Source organism: Pleurodeles waltl, chromosome 2_2 (assembly GCF_031143425.1).
Source record: "Pleurodeles waltl isolate 20211129_DDA chromosome 2_2, aPleWal1.hap1.20221129, whole genome shotgun sequence".
NCBI classification, from domain to species: Eukaryota; Metazoa; Chordata; class Amphibia; order Caudata; family Salamandridae; genus Pleurodeles; species Pleurodeles waltl.
The window spans coordinates 323,305,714-323,319,175 of record NC_090439.1 but is presented as its reverse complement, the minus strand read 5'-3'; positions in this window follow the sequence as shown (position 1 = coordinate 323,319,175).

Below are 13,462 nucleotides of genomic sequence, written 5' to 3'. Positions count from 1 at the left end.
TGAGCCAGATAGAAATGACACAATCCAGACGGTATAAAATAATTCAATCCACAAAGGTTAAGCAAAGCTAGCCTACCAGTATCAGCAGGATCCAGGACATATGACCAGCACGATGATCTCTCGAGGAGCAATAACCCGTACTTCCCCAGCTGCCTCCTATTTAAACCAAATCACCACAGGTGATGCAATGAACATAGAAACAGGCCCGTAGGGGCCATCTAAGGAAATGGTCAAACATGCGCCATCTTAGAACCGTCAAAACAGCATGAAATATGCCAAAATCTACAGAGAATAAGAGGTACAATCAAACTGTAGAGTCATAGCCATATAGTAGTGGCAAAAGGAAATAACCAAAAATAAAAAATATAAAAAATAATGGCCAATTCTAAATCAAACCAAAGAGTAGATATCACTTACCAGCACGCCCAAAACAGTGGGCGCCATCTTGGAACGTCAAAGTACAGGGAACTCAATGTCCCAAGGGTAGGCACAAAATGGGTTAGTAAAATACAATACGTATCGTGTATATAATACAAATCGATAACATAAGATTTTATAAGAAGGAACCGAAAACGGTTTTATCGTATAAAGTGAAGAATTCACTTCAAAGTAAGATAAAGGGCCACCACAGGAGAGCACAAAGCAACCCTGTGGTAGGCACCTGGAAAATGATTGACCCCTCAGGCAATCCTGTACATAAGTACTCAGATGGCATTGCTCCAAGGGAGATCTTCGTTCAGGCCATTCTCATATGTGTTTAAAGAAAAAATCCAAAACACTTCTTTCTTTTTCCTTTGTTTTTCAGGGTCCACATCGTTTCTTGTCAGTACTTTCTCAAGAATCATCCACCTGATATCTACATCCTTGTGGTTTAAAGATAACCAATGAGCAACTAGGGGGGTGTTGATCTTTTGTGTCCTAATCGCAGATTTATGTTCCGATAGCCTAGTTCTAAATTCCCTGGAGGTCTCACCTATATATCCCAGGTTGCAGGGGCAAATAATCAAGTAAATTACATTTTTAGATCTACAATTAGTCATGTCCATAAATGGGATAGTCTTGTCATTGAATGTAAACTCTTTTGCAACAATGGCTGAGTCACAGGCGTGGCATTGGCCACATTTGTAATTGCCCGTAACTGGATTAGATCCTGTTAGTGACTTTTGGCCAAAAGTAGATACAAAATTGGTAGCTGATTTCACCAAATGGTTCCGTAGGTTTTTGTTCCTCCTGAAAGCGAACAATGGTTTTTCAAGTTTGTCCGCTTCAGTATTGGAATTCAAAATGTGCCATTCTTTGTTTATAATACCCCTGATTTGATTATTCAGGGTAGAATGGTGAATCACACAGGCTAGCCGGTCACTGGTCTTGCATCGTTGTTTTGAAAACAGGGCCTCCCGGTTGTAAAACTTGGCTCTTTTTAAGGAATCTTTGATGGTTCTAATCGGATAACCTCTCTGCTCAAATTTGCACGTAAGATCAGCGGCATGTTTCAAAAAGTCTGCCATGCTGGTGCAATTTCTCCTGAGTCTCAGGAATTGTGAAAAAGGAATAACTGCTAGAGCTCCACGTACTTCCCCAAGGTGACCTCTCCTCTCTCTATCATTTTTCCTTTCACTCCTTTATACATTTAAGAGTGTAATATTAACTCGCATTTGTTTCAAGTTTGAATATGCATTTGATCTGTCAACATACTGAGATGGGTGCAGAAGCACCCACTGCAAGAATTGCAACTCAATGCATTGAAATGATAGTGTTCTGTAATCGCTGAACTGCAAATAATAATTCTAATAAACAGATAAAAAAATAATACCTTACTCTATGGTCCCTACGCTGTCCCACGGTGCGGAGTCTGTAAAATACGGTACACACATGGTGGCATTAAAGGGAGGCTAAGGGGGGAAGAAAGGTTGCCTTGCACTGTCTTCTGCACCACTTTACTTTAATTTGCCTCATAGTCAGGAACAATAAACATCTCCAAAATAATTCACTATCACATGAATGTGTTGGTGGAATGTAGGCATTGTTTGTAGCTAATACATTTTACGTTGTCACACACATATCACACAAGTGTGTTGGCTTGAGATATGCCTGTAGCAAACCTGAAAATATACGTGAAGGCTGCTGTACAGATGTATGGGCTAGGTAGGAACAGGCTAGCAAGTACCTACAATGGCAGGTCTGTGTCTGCTAGGTAACCTAGCTAAGTCCGAATGACAATATCAGACATGAGTACTGATAACATACTTCTCAGTGCCACTCACATCTATTAGCAAAAGAGTGACATACAGGGACCAATACACATAAATGTCTAGGTGTATCACACCCAATCAACTCGGAATGTGCATGTAAGTCAAGCAATGTATCAACAAGTCACAGACCCTTGGCAAATTGTATCTGTGAAGAATGACATAGAAAGCTTGATTGTGTCATTCCCTCTTCTCACAGCTGACATGAGTAATCACAGTACCAAAATACACTAATTGGGAATGTTACATAGGTTGTGGAATGCAAATGTGATCATGTGGCCATGCATGACAAATGATCTGATGCTACAGTAGAACAGTTGTGAGGGAAGTTGGAAGACTTGGAGGGCTGGTCCTGCTGAAATAATGTATGGATACTAGTGGTACCTCTAAATACCAAGGGTCCGGTCATGGACCTGGTTTTGGATGATCTCATCCTAAAACAACTGGCAACATGTGGACTTCTAAAAATCTTTTAGGTGTAAGGAGCCCACCACATCCCAGGTGCCCCATAAACGCCTGGAGCACACCTTTGGTCCATCATAGCAAGACTTATAAATGCCCGATACCGGGATGTGAGTCTCCAAGAAGTTCGCAGTGCCCCTCTATTGCATATAGGTAAAGTTCAGGTTATCTTCTTCACCAATTTCAGTTTTTGGGTCCATTGGCTGCGCCGCAGAGTTTCCTGTAGATGAAGAAGGAGGGAACGGGACCACAAGTAAAAAATTACTTCCCCGGCGCAGCTTTGATTAGTCGCAGCATGAAAAACTCACTTTTTATCATGCCCAGAATAAGGTTGTGATTGGCTGGATTGAATGTCTGGTGGCAGGAGGTTCAAGACACTGCAACTGTCCTAAGAGGCGTTGCGGTGGTGACATGGCAAAGGAGATTAGTGAAACACTTGAACTGGAGGTGTGGGTCAAAACATAGAACGCCTAGCCTGGGGAATCGTCCTGATCACACGAACGGATCTTGGAACCCATGGGGAGATGAGAGGGGCTTATGGGATAATAAATGTGGCACTGGAGATGCACCTGGAGTGTCTTGTTTGTGGGTTGGGAGCAGCCCACGATGGTCCTAAATCGGTCATTGGGGGCAAGATTGAGACAGAGAATATGAGACACCAACTTGGTAAAGTCATTCCAGTAAGGGGCTGGGTGGAGGCCAGAAGGCAATAGTGACACTTCCTAGTTAGCACTATGTTTGATTGGGGAAAACAGGCGCTACGCACTGTTGGGGAGGTGGACAGTTTGGATTCTGCAGCACAGTGTAGCAAGGAGGGGGGAGTGATGATTGAAAGGGGGTAATTGGATAGTTGTTGTAGTTAATGTTCAGGCAAGATAATTACAGTCAGTCAACATAACTGAGGCACACAGGATGTTCACTCTCACAGTCTGAACCCAACCAGCTTTGGGCCGGCAACCCCAAGTGTGGTCCATTAACCATACAGTGGGATGTGCAAAGTTAGTATGTCAAATATAAGGATAGTATCCTAGAATGTCAATGGCCTAAATGACAAAGTCAGACGGGGAGTGGTGCTCCAGTACATCAAACCAGACTTCCCTGAGATGGTTCTTCTACAAGAGACTCACCTTCTAGGTAATAGGTGTAATGCCCTTGACCATTGGGGAAATAAAAAGGCTGCTAGGGTGAGCCATACCACCTCCTCTAGAGGAGTAGTGATCTTTGTGAGGAGATCATTGCCCCAGGTCATTTGTCAAACATGGCCTGATCCTCTGGGTCCCAATGTGGTCCTCTCTGGGACCAGGGAGGGGGGCATCTTAAACATACCTTCAGTAGAAATCACAATATGGCTTTGCAACTCGGTACTACCAGCCCTGACCACTCTGCTACACAGTCTTCCAGATGGGGAAGTGATCATGTGCTGGGACCTCAATGCAATGCTGAGTGATAGTATTCACTGACATCCCCCCAGGCCTCTGGACTCAGTCAAATGACCATTAGCAGACTTCCTCACTTCCCAGGGACTGGCAGATATGTGGTTTACTCTTAACCCAGCAAGACTGCACTTCATTATTTTACTTGGGGGTTCATGATAGTCTCTCCTGAATAGATCACTTTCTCATGCCAACTCCCCAGCTATTAAAAGTCATGAGTCCACTAACTTAACCAGGGGTATTTCTGACTGTTCTCCCCTCTGGCGGGCGCGTGGGCGGGCCGAGAGGTCAAACACTACTCGCATCATATTGAGCCCTTGGTACCTTGAAAAAACAAAAATTAGAGAATGGATGTTAGGTGCAAAAGACCATTATTTTCTGGGAAACAGCACTTCAGTCGAGTCTCCACTCATGGTGTGGGCGGCCTACGAGAAGAGACAGTAGTCAAGGGGGTGGGTCTCACCATGATGGCGTAAGGGATAAAACTAACAAGGGCCAAATTGAACGCTCTTGAACATGAGTTTTTGTCCCTTGAGGCCAGCTTACCTGATGAGCAGGGATAAGAGGGAGTCCACATTCTAGCCCTTACACAAAAGAATACTTAGACGTGGCCCGGGAAGCTGCAAATGTGCACCATAGGACAACACAGCACCATATCAATGTAATGGGGGACACAACAGGAAAAATATTTAAATGGCTGGATAGGTATGAGGCAGCAGATAGATGGGTTCCTGGGATCCAGGAGTCAGGGGAACTTGCTATCAGTGGACAAACCATAGCCCAAATGTTTGCCCACTGCTCATCCACAAAGAAGGGAAGCCCAGACAGGGCAGTATCTGTAACCTGGGCCTACAGCAAGACCTAGTCCCAAAAACTATCAATGACCTAACCAAGCATCATACGAATAACCACACTGATTCATGGCAAATCATGTTAAATCAAGGGAACTGATGAGACGTCCTACACAAACAAGTTGCCAGTCCCTAGTATTTGGCAGGGCAAGTCTGACATGAAGTACCTCAAAGGTAACAACACATACTTGGCCATGGGATCACAAAGGTGCATGTGTATGTCTGCAGTGGACTATGCATCACAGTGCTGATGTTTCATCATGAGGATGGCAGATCACCACCCAATGCCCCCTCAAACTCCTGTGTAGGCAACATTGACCCTTGACCAGTCAGGGGCTGGCTGATTGCGCACAGTGAACTTATCTGAGGTGACCATAGTCAACCGGTGTCCCTACATGCAGCAATGGCTTCAATTTCATCAATCTGCCAATAACATCTAACTGAACTTTGAATATATATGTTGTTAACACAAATTACCTAAATGTATCCACCCATGTCCCAGCTAGGTGGACGAGGCTTGGTGCTGTCATTTTCGGATAGACAAGTGAGTACAATTTACATTATAAAATGTGTATGTGTCACATGATAACTCATAACTAATCATGACCAGTACAAATGCCCCCCATTGGGAAACATGAGTACACAGCTTTGGAAAAATGGCCTACTTATAAGATAGCTGGAACAGAGATTTGGTATGTGTTCAATCCCTAAACACACCACTGTATCATGCAGCACTTATCAGACATGATGCATATATTTTCACACAAAAAAACATGCCACATATGTACCTACAATGACACATGTCAGCACACTATCTCCAACATTTTGCATGCATGGGGAACCATAGGTTACATGTGTTGCTCTGCATCATTAAGTCTTCTTCTTACAATGCACCCGAGTGTGCACATATGTGCACTCACATTGAAATGGCTTACAAGATCTTATCCCTGCCTTAGTCAACTGCATCCTTTGCTAAAGATTTGTTAAGGGTATGATATGCCTGAGCATATATTGCACATGGCCCTTCACATCTTATGTTGTGTATAGTAACGTACGGTTGGAAATCTGACATGACAATGTAGTAGACCCACAACATGATTAGCATCACATATGTACTCTAATTTCACATTTCTAAACATGTATGTGGCAAAGAGTCTTCATACACAAACACACTTGCAAACAGAATCAGTCCTCACATGCATCACACACATTCATACATGCATACATATGGTAACACATTCCTATGTTATGGATCAAAATTAAATGCACATACACACACATGTAGCCATACCATACAAAATATATGGATGCATAGCCCTTGCAACAAGGAATGTGAATGTGAGTGCACTGTCAGTCTTTCCACCAAAATCCATACTATTGTCCTACAAACATCAAACATGCCAAAAATGATGCCTGGCCCCTGCACATCAATAGCAAGTCGACAGGCCTTGTCAGCCTTCATGGAAAAAATTCACGCATGGACTTCATGTGTCAAAAAAACAACAGATATCAGAAAACCTGATGAATATGCCTAGGATGTGATGTAACAGGACTTCCTTGCTGCACACATGGTAAAGTAAATTTACTTTCACTTTTACTTTACAGTCTTTTTGTCTGTGGTTGAGAGAGGATGTATGGAGCTGGTGCTGGTAGATGAGTGGTCGTTTCAGAGAGTGTTGTGCTGTTTCCTGTTGCTGTTCAGTAAAATTTGTTTTATTTGTAAGTTTTGTGTAGTGTTAATATCCTGTCATTGTATTTATACTGTCGGGTGTTTGTCTTGGGGTAGTGTAGTTTGTTGGATTATTTGGGGTAAGGTGAGGTAGGGTTATTATATACATTTATTTTTATGGGTTACTGGTTGCTGTGGAGAGAGACAGCAGAATGTCTGGCAAGGGAAGGCCACAGCGCATGAGTCCAGATGAACTGGGCGGGTTCATATGGTTAGTGTGCCACTGCATCCCCAATATGGTGAAAATGGGTGGCCGTGTAATCATGGGCTACCCTACGGAGGCCAGGAAGCTGCGCTGAGGAAAGGTGCTGTTCCAGCTGCGCAGGATCTTCAAGGTGGTGCAAACAGACCACCAGATCAAGCACCAGTTGGCAGACCTCATTCCCAGGGAAGGGAATCTCCTGGATCACCTAGTGGTTATGGTTGGTGGACATGTTGATAAGTAAACCTGTAACTTAGCAACATCCTCCTTTGTATGTGCATGACAGTAGGGCATAAGGATAACTTTAGCATGTCATGAGAAAGGCGAGGACATCAAGGGGCAGATTTAAGGAAGGTGGAGCTGCACCCAGTGCAGCGCCACTTTCCTTGCACCCCTGAGCACCCCTCTAGTGCCACCATGTGTGTGCTGCATCTAAGTTAGGGTGCACCATGGCACAGGTTAGGGGGCAATTGCATCATATTTGTTGACCCTATTGATGTACTGTTCAGGGTTATTGCCATAGATTTGCCGAAAACCCTGACCAGTACATAGTGGGCCATCAAAATATAATGCTGTGCCTCTTTAAACACATGCTCTGAGTGTGCATTAAAATGTGCAGAACAAAATCATGCAAAATGTTCCTTTAGGTTTCAATGTGCCATTTTTTCAGCCCCCTCCAAAAGGCAAACGCCCACTTTGCATACAAAATGGCTGGTGTAGGCATAATGTAGCGAAAAGGGTGATAAAGTTGCACAATGCATGCATTGCACCACTTTGTGAGCCTGTGGGCAACATTATGCCTATGCCATTCATGATGTATGCAAGGGGGCCATTCCACTATTAGGTGGGCCAAAAAATGAAAGGCACAAAGAAAACTAAGATAATTCTTTGTGTAAATCATTATGACATTTTAAACGCCTGCTCAGACCAGGAATCAAAAGGGGGCACGCAAATAATTATGATGGGCCCCTATGTACTGTTCAGGGATGGGCCAAAATCTTGGCACTAACTCCGAACAGTACATCAATAGTGTCAACAATTATTACGCCATTGCCCCCTACCCTGCGCTATGGTGCACATAATCTTAAATACAGCGCACAGATGGTGGTAGGGGATGCTGAGGGGCACAAGGAAAGCACTAGGTGCAGCACCACTTCCCTGTTTTCTGACCCTAAGCTTCGGACTATTAACAGTGGCCTGTCCCCCAGTAAGTGTGAGATATGAATTAGAGACATGTATGTATGGGTGAGTCACATTGCTATATATGTTTTTGGGTGCTGCCTATGTCTGTGGGACTGACATGTTTTGGATGGCAGTGGGTCATTCCTAACACTAAGTTCACAAGGTCACTCAGCTAAATAAGTAGCAGTTGTCCATCCTAATCTTTGTTTAAAAATCAAAAAGCTATGTTTTCCTGTCATGTCTTTCAGGCAGACCTCTGTAGGCGAGGTTTCCACTTTCAAATACCCTGATGCAACCAGTAAGTGTCGCCTTGTATGTCACATGTGTACATACAGGGAGTCATTCTGACCCTGCCGGTAATTACCGCCAGGGCGGAGGTTGGCGGTAGCACCGCCAACAGGCTGGCGGTGCACCGCCGGGCATTCTGACCGCGGCGGTACAGCCGCGGCCAGAAGCGGAAAGCCGGCGGTGTACCGCCGACATTCCGCTGCCCATGGGAATCCGCCATGGCATGGGCACTGCAGGGGCCCCTGTAAGAGGGCCCCACAAAGAATTTCAGTGTCTGCTTTGCAGACACTGAAATTCGCGACGGGTGCAACTGCACCCGTCGCACCTTCCCACTCCGCCGGCTCCATTCTGAGCCGGCGTCCTCGTGGTAAGGGTGTTTCCCGCTGGGCTGGCGGGCGGACTTTCGGCGGTCGCCCGCCAGCCCAGTGGGAAACCCAGAATGACCGCTGCGGTCTTTTGACCGCGGTGCGGTCTTCTGGCGGTTCCCGCTTGGCGGCCGGCTACCGCCGCCCGCCAAGCTTAGAATCACCCCCACAGTGTTGTGACTGGGAGGGTTTGATCTGTATTAAGCCATGTACAGATGGCATGTGTGTCAATTTAACCACCATCATCTATCCTTGGGTATTTCTAATGGTATGCTGAGGATGTGGAATAATTTGAATGATGCACAGGTGCCATTGTGTGTTCCATGGATTAGTGGGTCTCAGGAAATGTTTTGTATGCCCACAAACACACCAATGTCAGTCAAGAGATGTGTCAGAGGTGCCGGCTTTCTGCAATGCATGGATGCTTCAAACATATATTTTCACAGCACCTGTTCCTGAACTATATGCCACATGTTGCACAAATGTAGTCAGGCCATGGTACAATATATGTACCTGGGTAGAGCTCTCCAAGGGCCTTTTGCAAGGAGATACTTGCACCACTGGTGCTTCACTGCTCTTCAATAATGAAGTGAGGCACCAGACATGCAAGGAGCTCTTTTGAGAAGGACAACAATCAGTTGAGTACACATAGAGATTTGCACTCTTCTCCAGATGGATTTGGGGCACGTCCATGGATTGTAGCAAATAAGATGTGTGTAGATAAAATGACAGGGTTTAGCCATCATGATAGTTGTGAGCAAGCATGATCACATCATGTGTGTATGAAATGTGCATGGTGAGTGTGTACCTGGTAGTTAGGAGGTGTAGCAAATTTGTGCACTGATAGGGCTAGATACAATTAAACATGCGCTGCACCCACTGCTGCACCACTTCTCATGCGGTCCTTAACACCCCCCCCCCATATCTGGCACCTTGTGTGTGCTGTATTTGATATACAGCGCACAATGGTGATGGGTATGTGCCAATTGTGGTTAACATCTTGATGGAAATGATGTACTATTCAGGGTTAGTACAAGAGAATCTAATGCCGGCCCTTAACTGTACATAAAGACCTATTGTGACCAATGGTGTGCCTCCATTCAATTCTAGCTCTGAGCTGGCATTAAAAGTAGCCAAAACAAAATGAGGCAGCTGAATCTCTTAGATTGCAGTGAGCCATTTTTGCAGTCACCCTACTGGGGGAACACCACCCTTGCATACGTCATGCCTGGCACAGGCCTAATGTGGCACAATGGGTGACAAAGTGGCACAATGTAGGGTTTGCACCACTTTTTTGATATTCTGCTGATCATTTTGCCTTGTACCTTATTAGCGTCATATTGATTATGACGTTAATGTGGAACAAGGTGGCCATAGACCCTCTCAAACCTTGGCCCTAGTGTGCAAACTTGGAAAGCCATTATTCCTGTGACATGCACTAAATACCAGAGATGCTTGCTAGGCAGATTTGTATAGACTTGGGTCTTGCCCTTGTTGGTGGCCTACTGGTTGACAATATGTGTCATCAGAAAATGCAGTTTACAATGCATGCTTGTGTTTACTCTACCCAACGCAGTTACTTATGACATGTTCTCCTCATGTTTTAGCTGCCACAATTACTTCATACCACAAACAACAATTCGCAAAACGTGTAAATGTTTCTGAGACATATGCAACGTCCAGGCTGGTCACCGAAAGATGTCTCAGAGGTACTGCACAGAAAAGTCATCAGGTCGTGGAAGGCTTTCCCACAGGATGGACCAGCTCAACAGCCTGCAACCACCTCAACAAAAGGAGTGCCGTCTGCGCCCAGAGTCTGTGGTGTTCCATCAGGCCCAGCACCTTCAACATCTACAGCACATCTGACGCCAGCAGCACCACAACAGCCAAAACCATCTGCCACTGGGTCCACATTTAAAGCGGATATGCGTAATTACCTGGCCGAGATCAAGACTAGGTTGTCCAGACTTGGGGCAGACAATGCCAGGAATTACAAAATCCTAAAGTACATTAAGAGGAAGCTGAAGAAGCTGTAGGTGTGGCCATTCACCACTCCACAGTACCTTCCCTTTCCCAGTCTGAATTGTTTTAGTGGATTTTAGGGGGGCAAACATAGGTTAGCAAGGATAGAGTGGGTTAGTTGGAGGACATAGTTAGTGTAGTTTGGGTGGATTTAGGCATTGTTTTTGTTTGGGGTGGTTGGGTGGGAGGTTATGAATAGGGACATATGTTGAAAAAATACCAAAAAAATATATATTTATAGATTTGTTTGGGACATAGGATTCCTTGGCATATGTCGAGCTTTAGTTCATGTCCTGCACTTCTATTGTCTCATAAAGGGGGAGGGGGAACAATGTTTATTGAGTGGCTTTATGTGTATAAGTTAGGTTTAAGTTAGGATAGATAGCTGTAGGGTTACTTTGAGTTAGTATAGGTTAGCTTAGTGTAGGTTAGTGAGTAGTTTAGGTTTTTAATAGATTGTGTTTTTAGGTACCAATAAATCCTGAAAGTTTTTGACAATTAGGTGTCCATGATGATTGACTGTCGTCTGGGTGTTCTCATTTCTGCACTGGACAAGTTAAGGAAATGCCTTAGGGTATGCATTCAGTGTTGATTTACATGTATGACTATGTGTATTCCCAGTGACCAAGGAGCTATCTGATTGGCAGTGATATGATATCAGCTACTCGAGAGAGTTTTCAACGCAGTTCCTCACACTCAAATTGTGTATGAATACAATATCTTTCACATGTAATGATACAACATCAATTGTCAATGCTAAGGTCTGTCACAATCATTTTAGACATGTTTAGCACATTCAACTCCACCTTATTTGGGGTATGGATACTGGCACACTGACAGCTGCCTATCACAGTCTTCAATATGCCTCTTCTGTTCTTTCATTTTTGTTGTACTGGTACAATCATCAGGGAAATTTCCTGACACTTGAGTTCTGAACCATTCATGCCATATGTCAACTTGCATGGATATCTGTTCAGTACATGCTTGGGAGGCTCAGTAAGTTGTTTGTAATCCACAATACTTTTGGTCACCTTTATCATGTTTGAATCCTAGTGTGTGCCTTTGAGTCTGACAGTAAGCCAGACATGTAATTTGGTTCTGTTCTCATTGACATTGCTTTGCACAATGCAGACATTTCTATGAGTTGATTGAACACTGAAATAAGAGCATGGCGCATGTGATTATTGTGATTTATTTACATGTGCAAGTTTAGTTTCCAATGCAGTACAATGTCCAGTTCACTGACCACATGAGAGATCCTGGGCTATTTAATGTACATTCAGAGTCCAAGGGTGAGGGACATGTCATGAGACATGTGTAGGAGAAGTGTGCATTAGTAAGGAGGTGTCTAAATTGACCAAATTGACAATAGGTAGGGATTGAGACAATGACAGTCCATAGAAGATCTATCAGCAGTGGTAGAGTGAATTTTAAGCACAGAACTAAGGAGATACTGTCCATGTGGCACAGACTGTAGTTACCAGGTGGTTTTTCATGTTAATGTTGTTCCTTCCACATCTTCTTCCTCTGATGTGTGTGGTGCCTCCTGTGCCATGGGTGGTGCTGTTTTTGAAGTTGAGGGGGCTACACACACCTCAGGGGATAGAGATGTAGAATCAAAGGTCCTGGCAGTTGCCATTTTTGGGAACACGTGAGGCATCACTGCAGCAAGAAGGAGCTTTTGATTTCTCAACACCGCTGCTGCATCACAGTGGTAGACAGACATGTTTTCCCTGAGGGAAGCCACTTACCACTGTATGGGCTCCAGGGCAAGTTTGAATAGCCCCTAGAATATCTATCATGCTGCTGCTACTTTGGGAGAGCAATTGTTCTAGCCTCTGTCTCATAATAGCAGCTATGTCTGACAGGGACTGCTGGAGTACATAGCAGAGTGTGGTGGCAGCTGAGTAGTCCTTATTTGGACTGAGGCACCTCTGCACTCCCTCTAGGCTGCCTGCAATGGTCTCCATCTCCACCTACACTTGCCGTGCCAGCTCCCGCTGGACTCCTTCTACCGTCCTCTGAAAGGTGACGTCTGGGTCCTCAGAGTCTAGGGTATGGCAGGACTGGTTGGTGCTGTGTGTTGGGAGGTGGGTGGTTCATGTGGAGACCCCACAATGCTGTGTGTCCTCCCTGCGATTGGAGGGGGTATCTCGAAGGAACCCAGGATATCCTGGAGAGTCTCTTCATTGATGGTCGGTAGCTGATCACCCATGTCATCTGTAAAATCCAGGACAAGAAGGTCGGCAGGAGGTAAGGCATCATCCTCTGCAATGGGACAGTGAAAGGGAAATCTTTGACTGTAGTGGTTGTTGACATGGCTCATCATTTACATGCTACTGTTGGCTCTGTGACATGTTAAAGACCCCCACATCAATGCACACAGTTATGGAGCACTAATGGCACACTTTGCCACATGAACATCATTTGTGTGTAGTCACCATTTGCACAATCTGCCACTCCACAGTTCCCAGGGTGTTACACCCACCTTGATATTTTAATCATCGTCTTCGACATATGTACCCCTTTCATTGACTTGACTGTGTAAACATTGCAAGGCATGGACATTTTTCCAGATGTGTGCTCACTACGCAAATGTAGATGTTCAGATATACTTGGAATTTGTTTTTACAGATATTTGAGTTGTTAAGTGACTTATCTGCTACACTACGTGTGTTG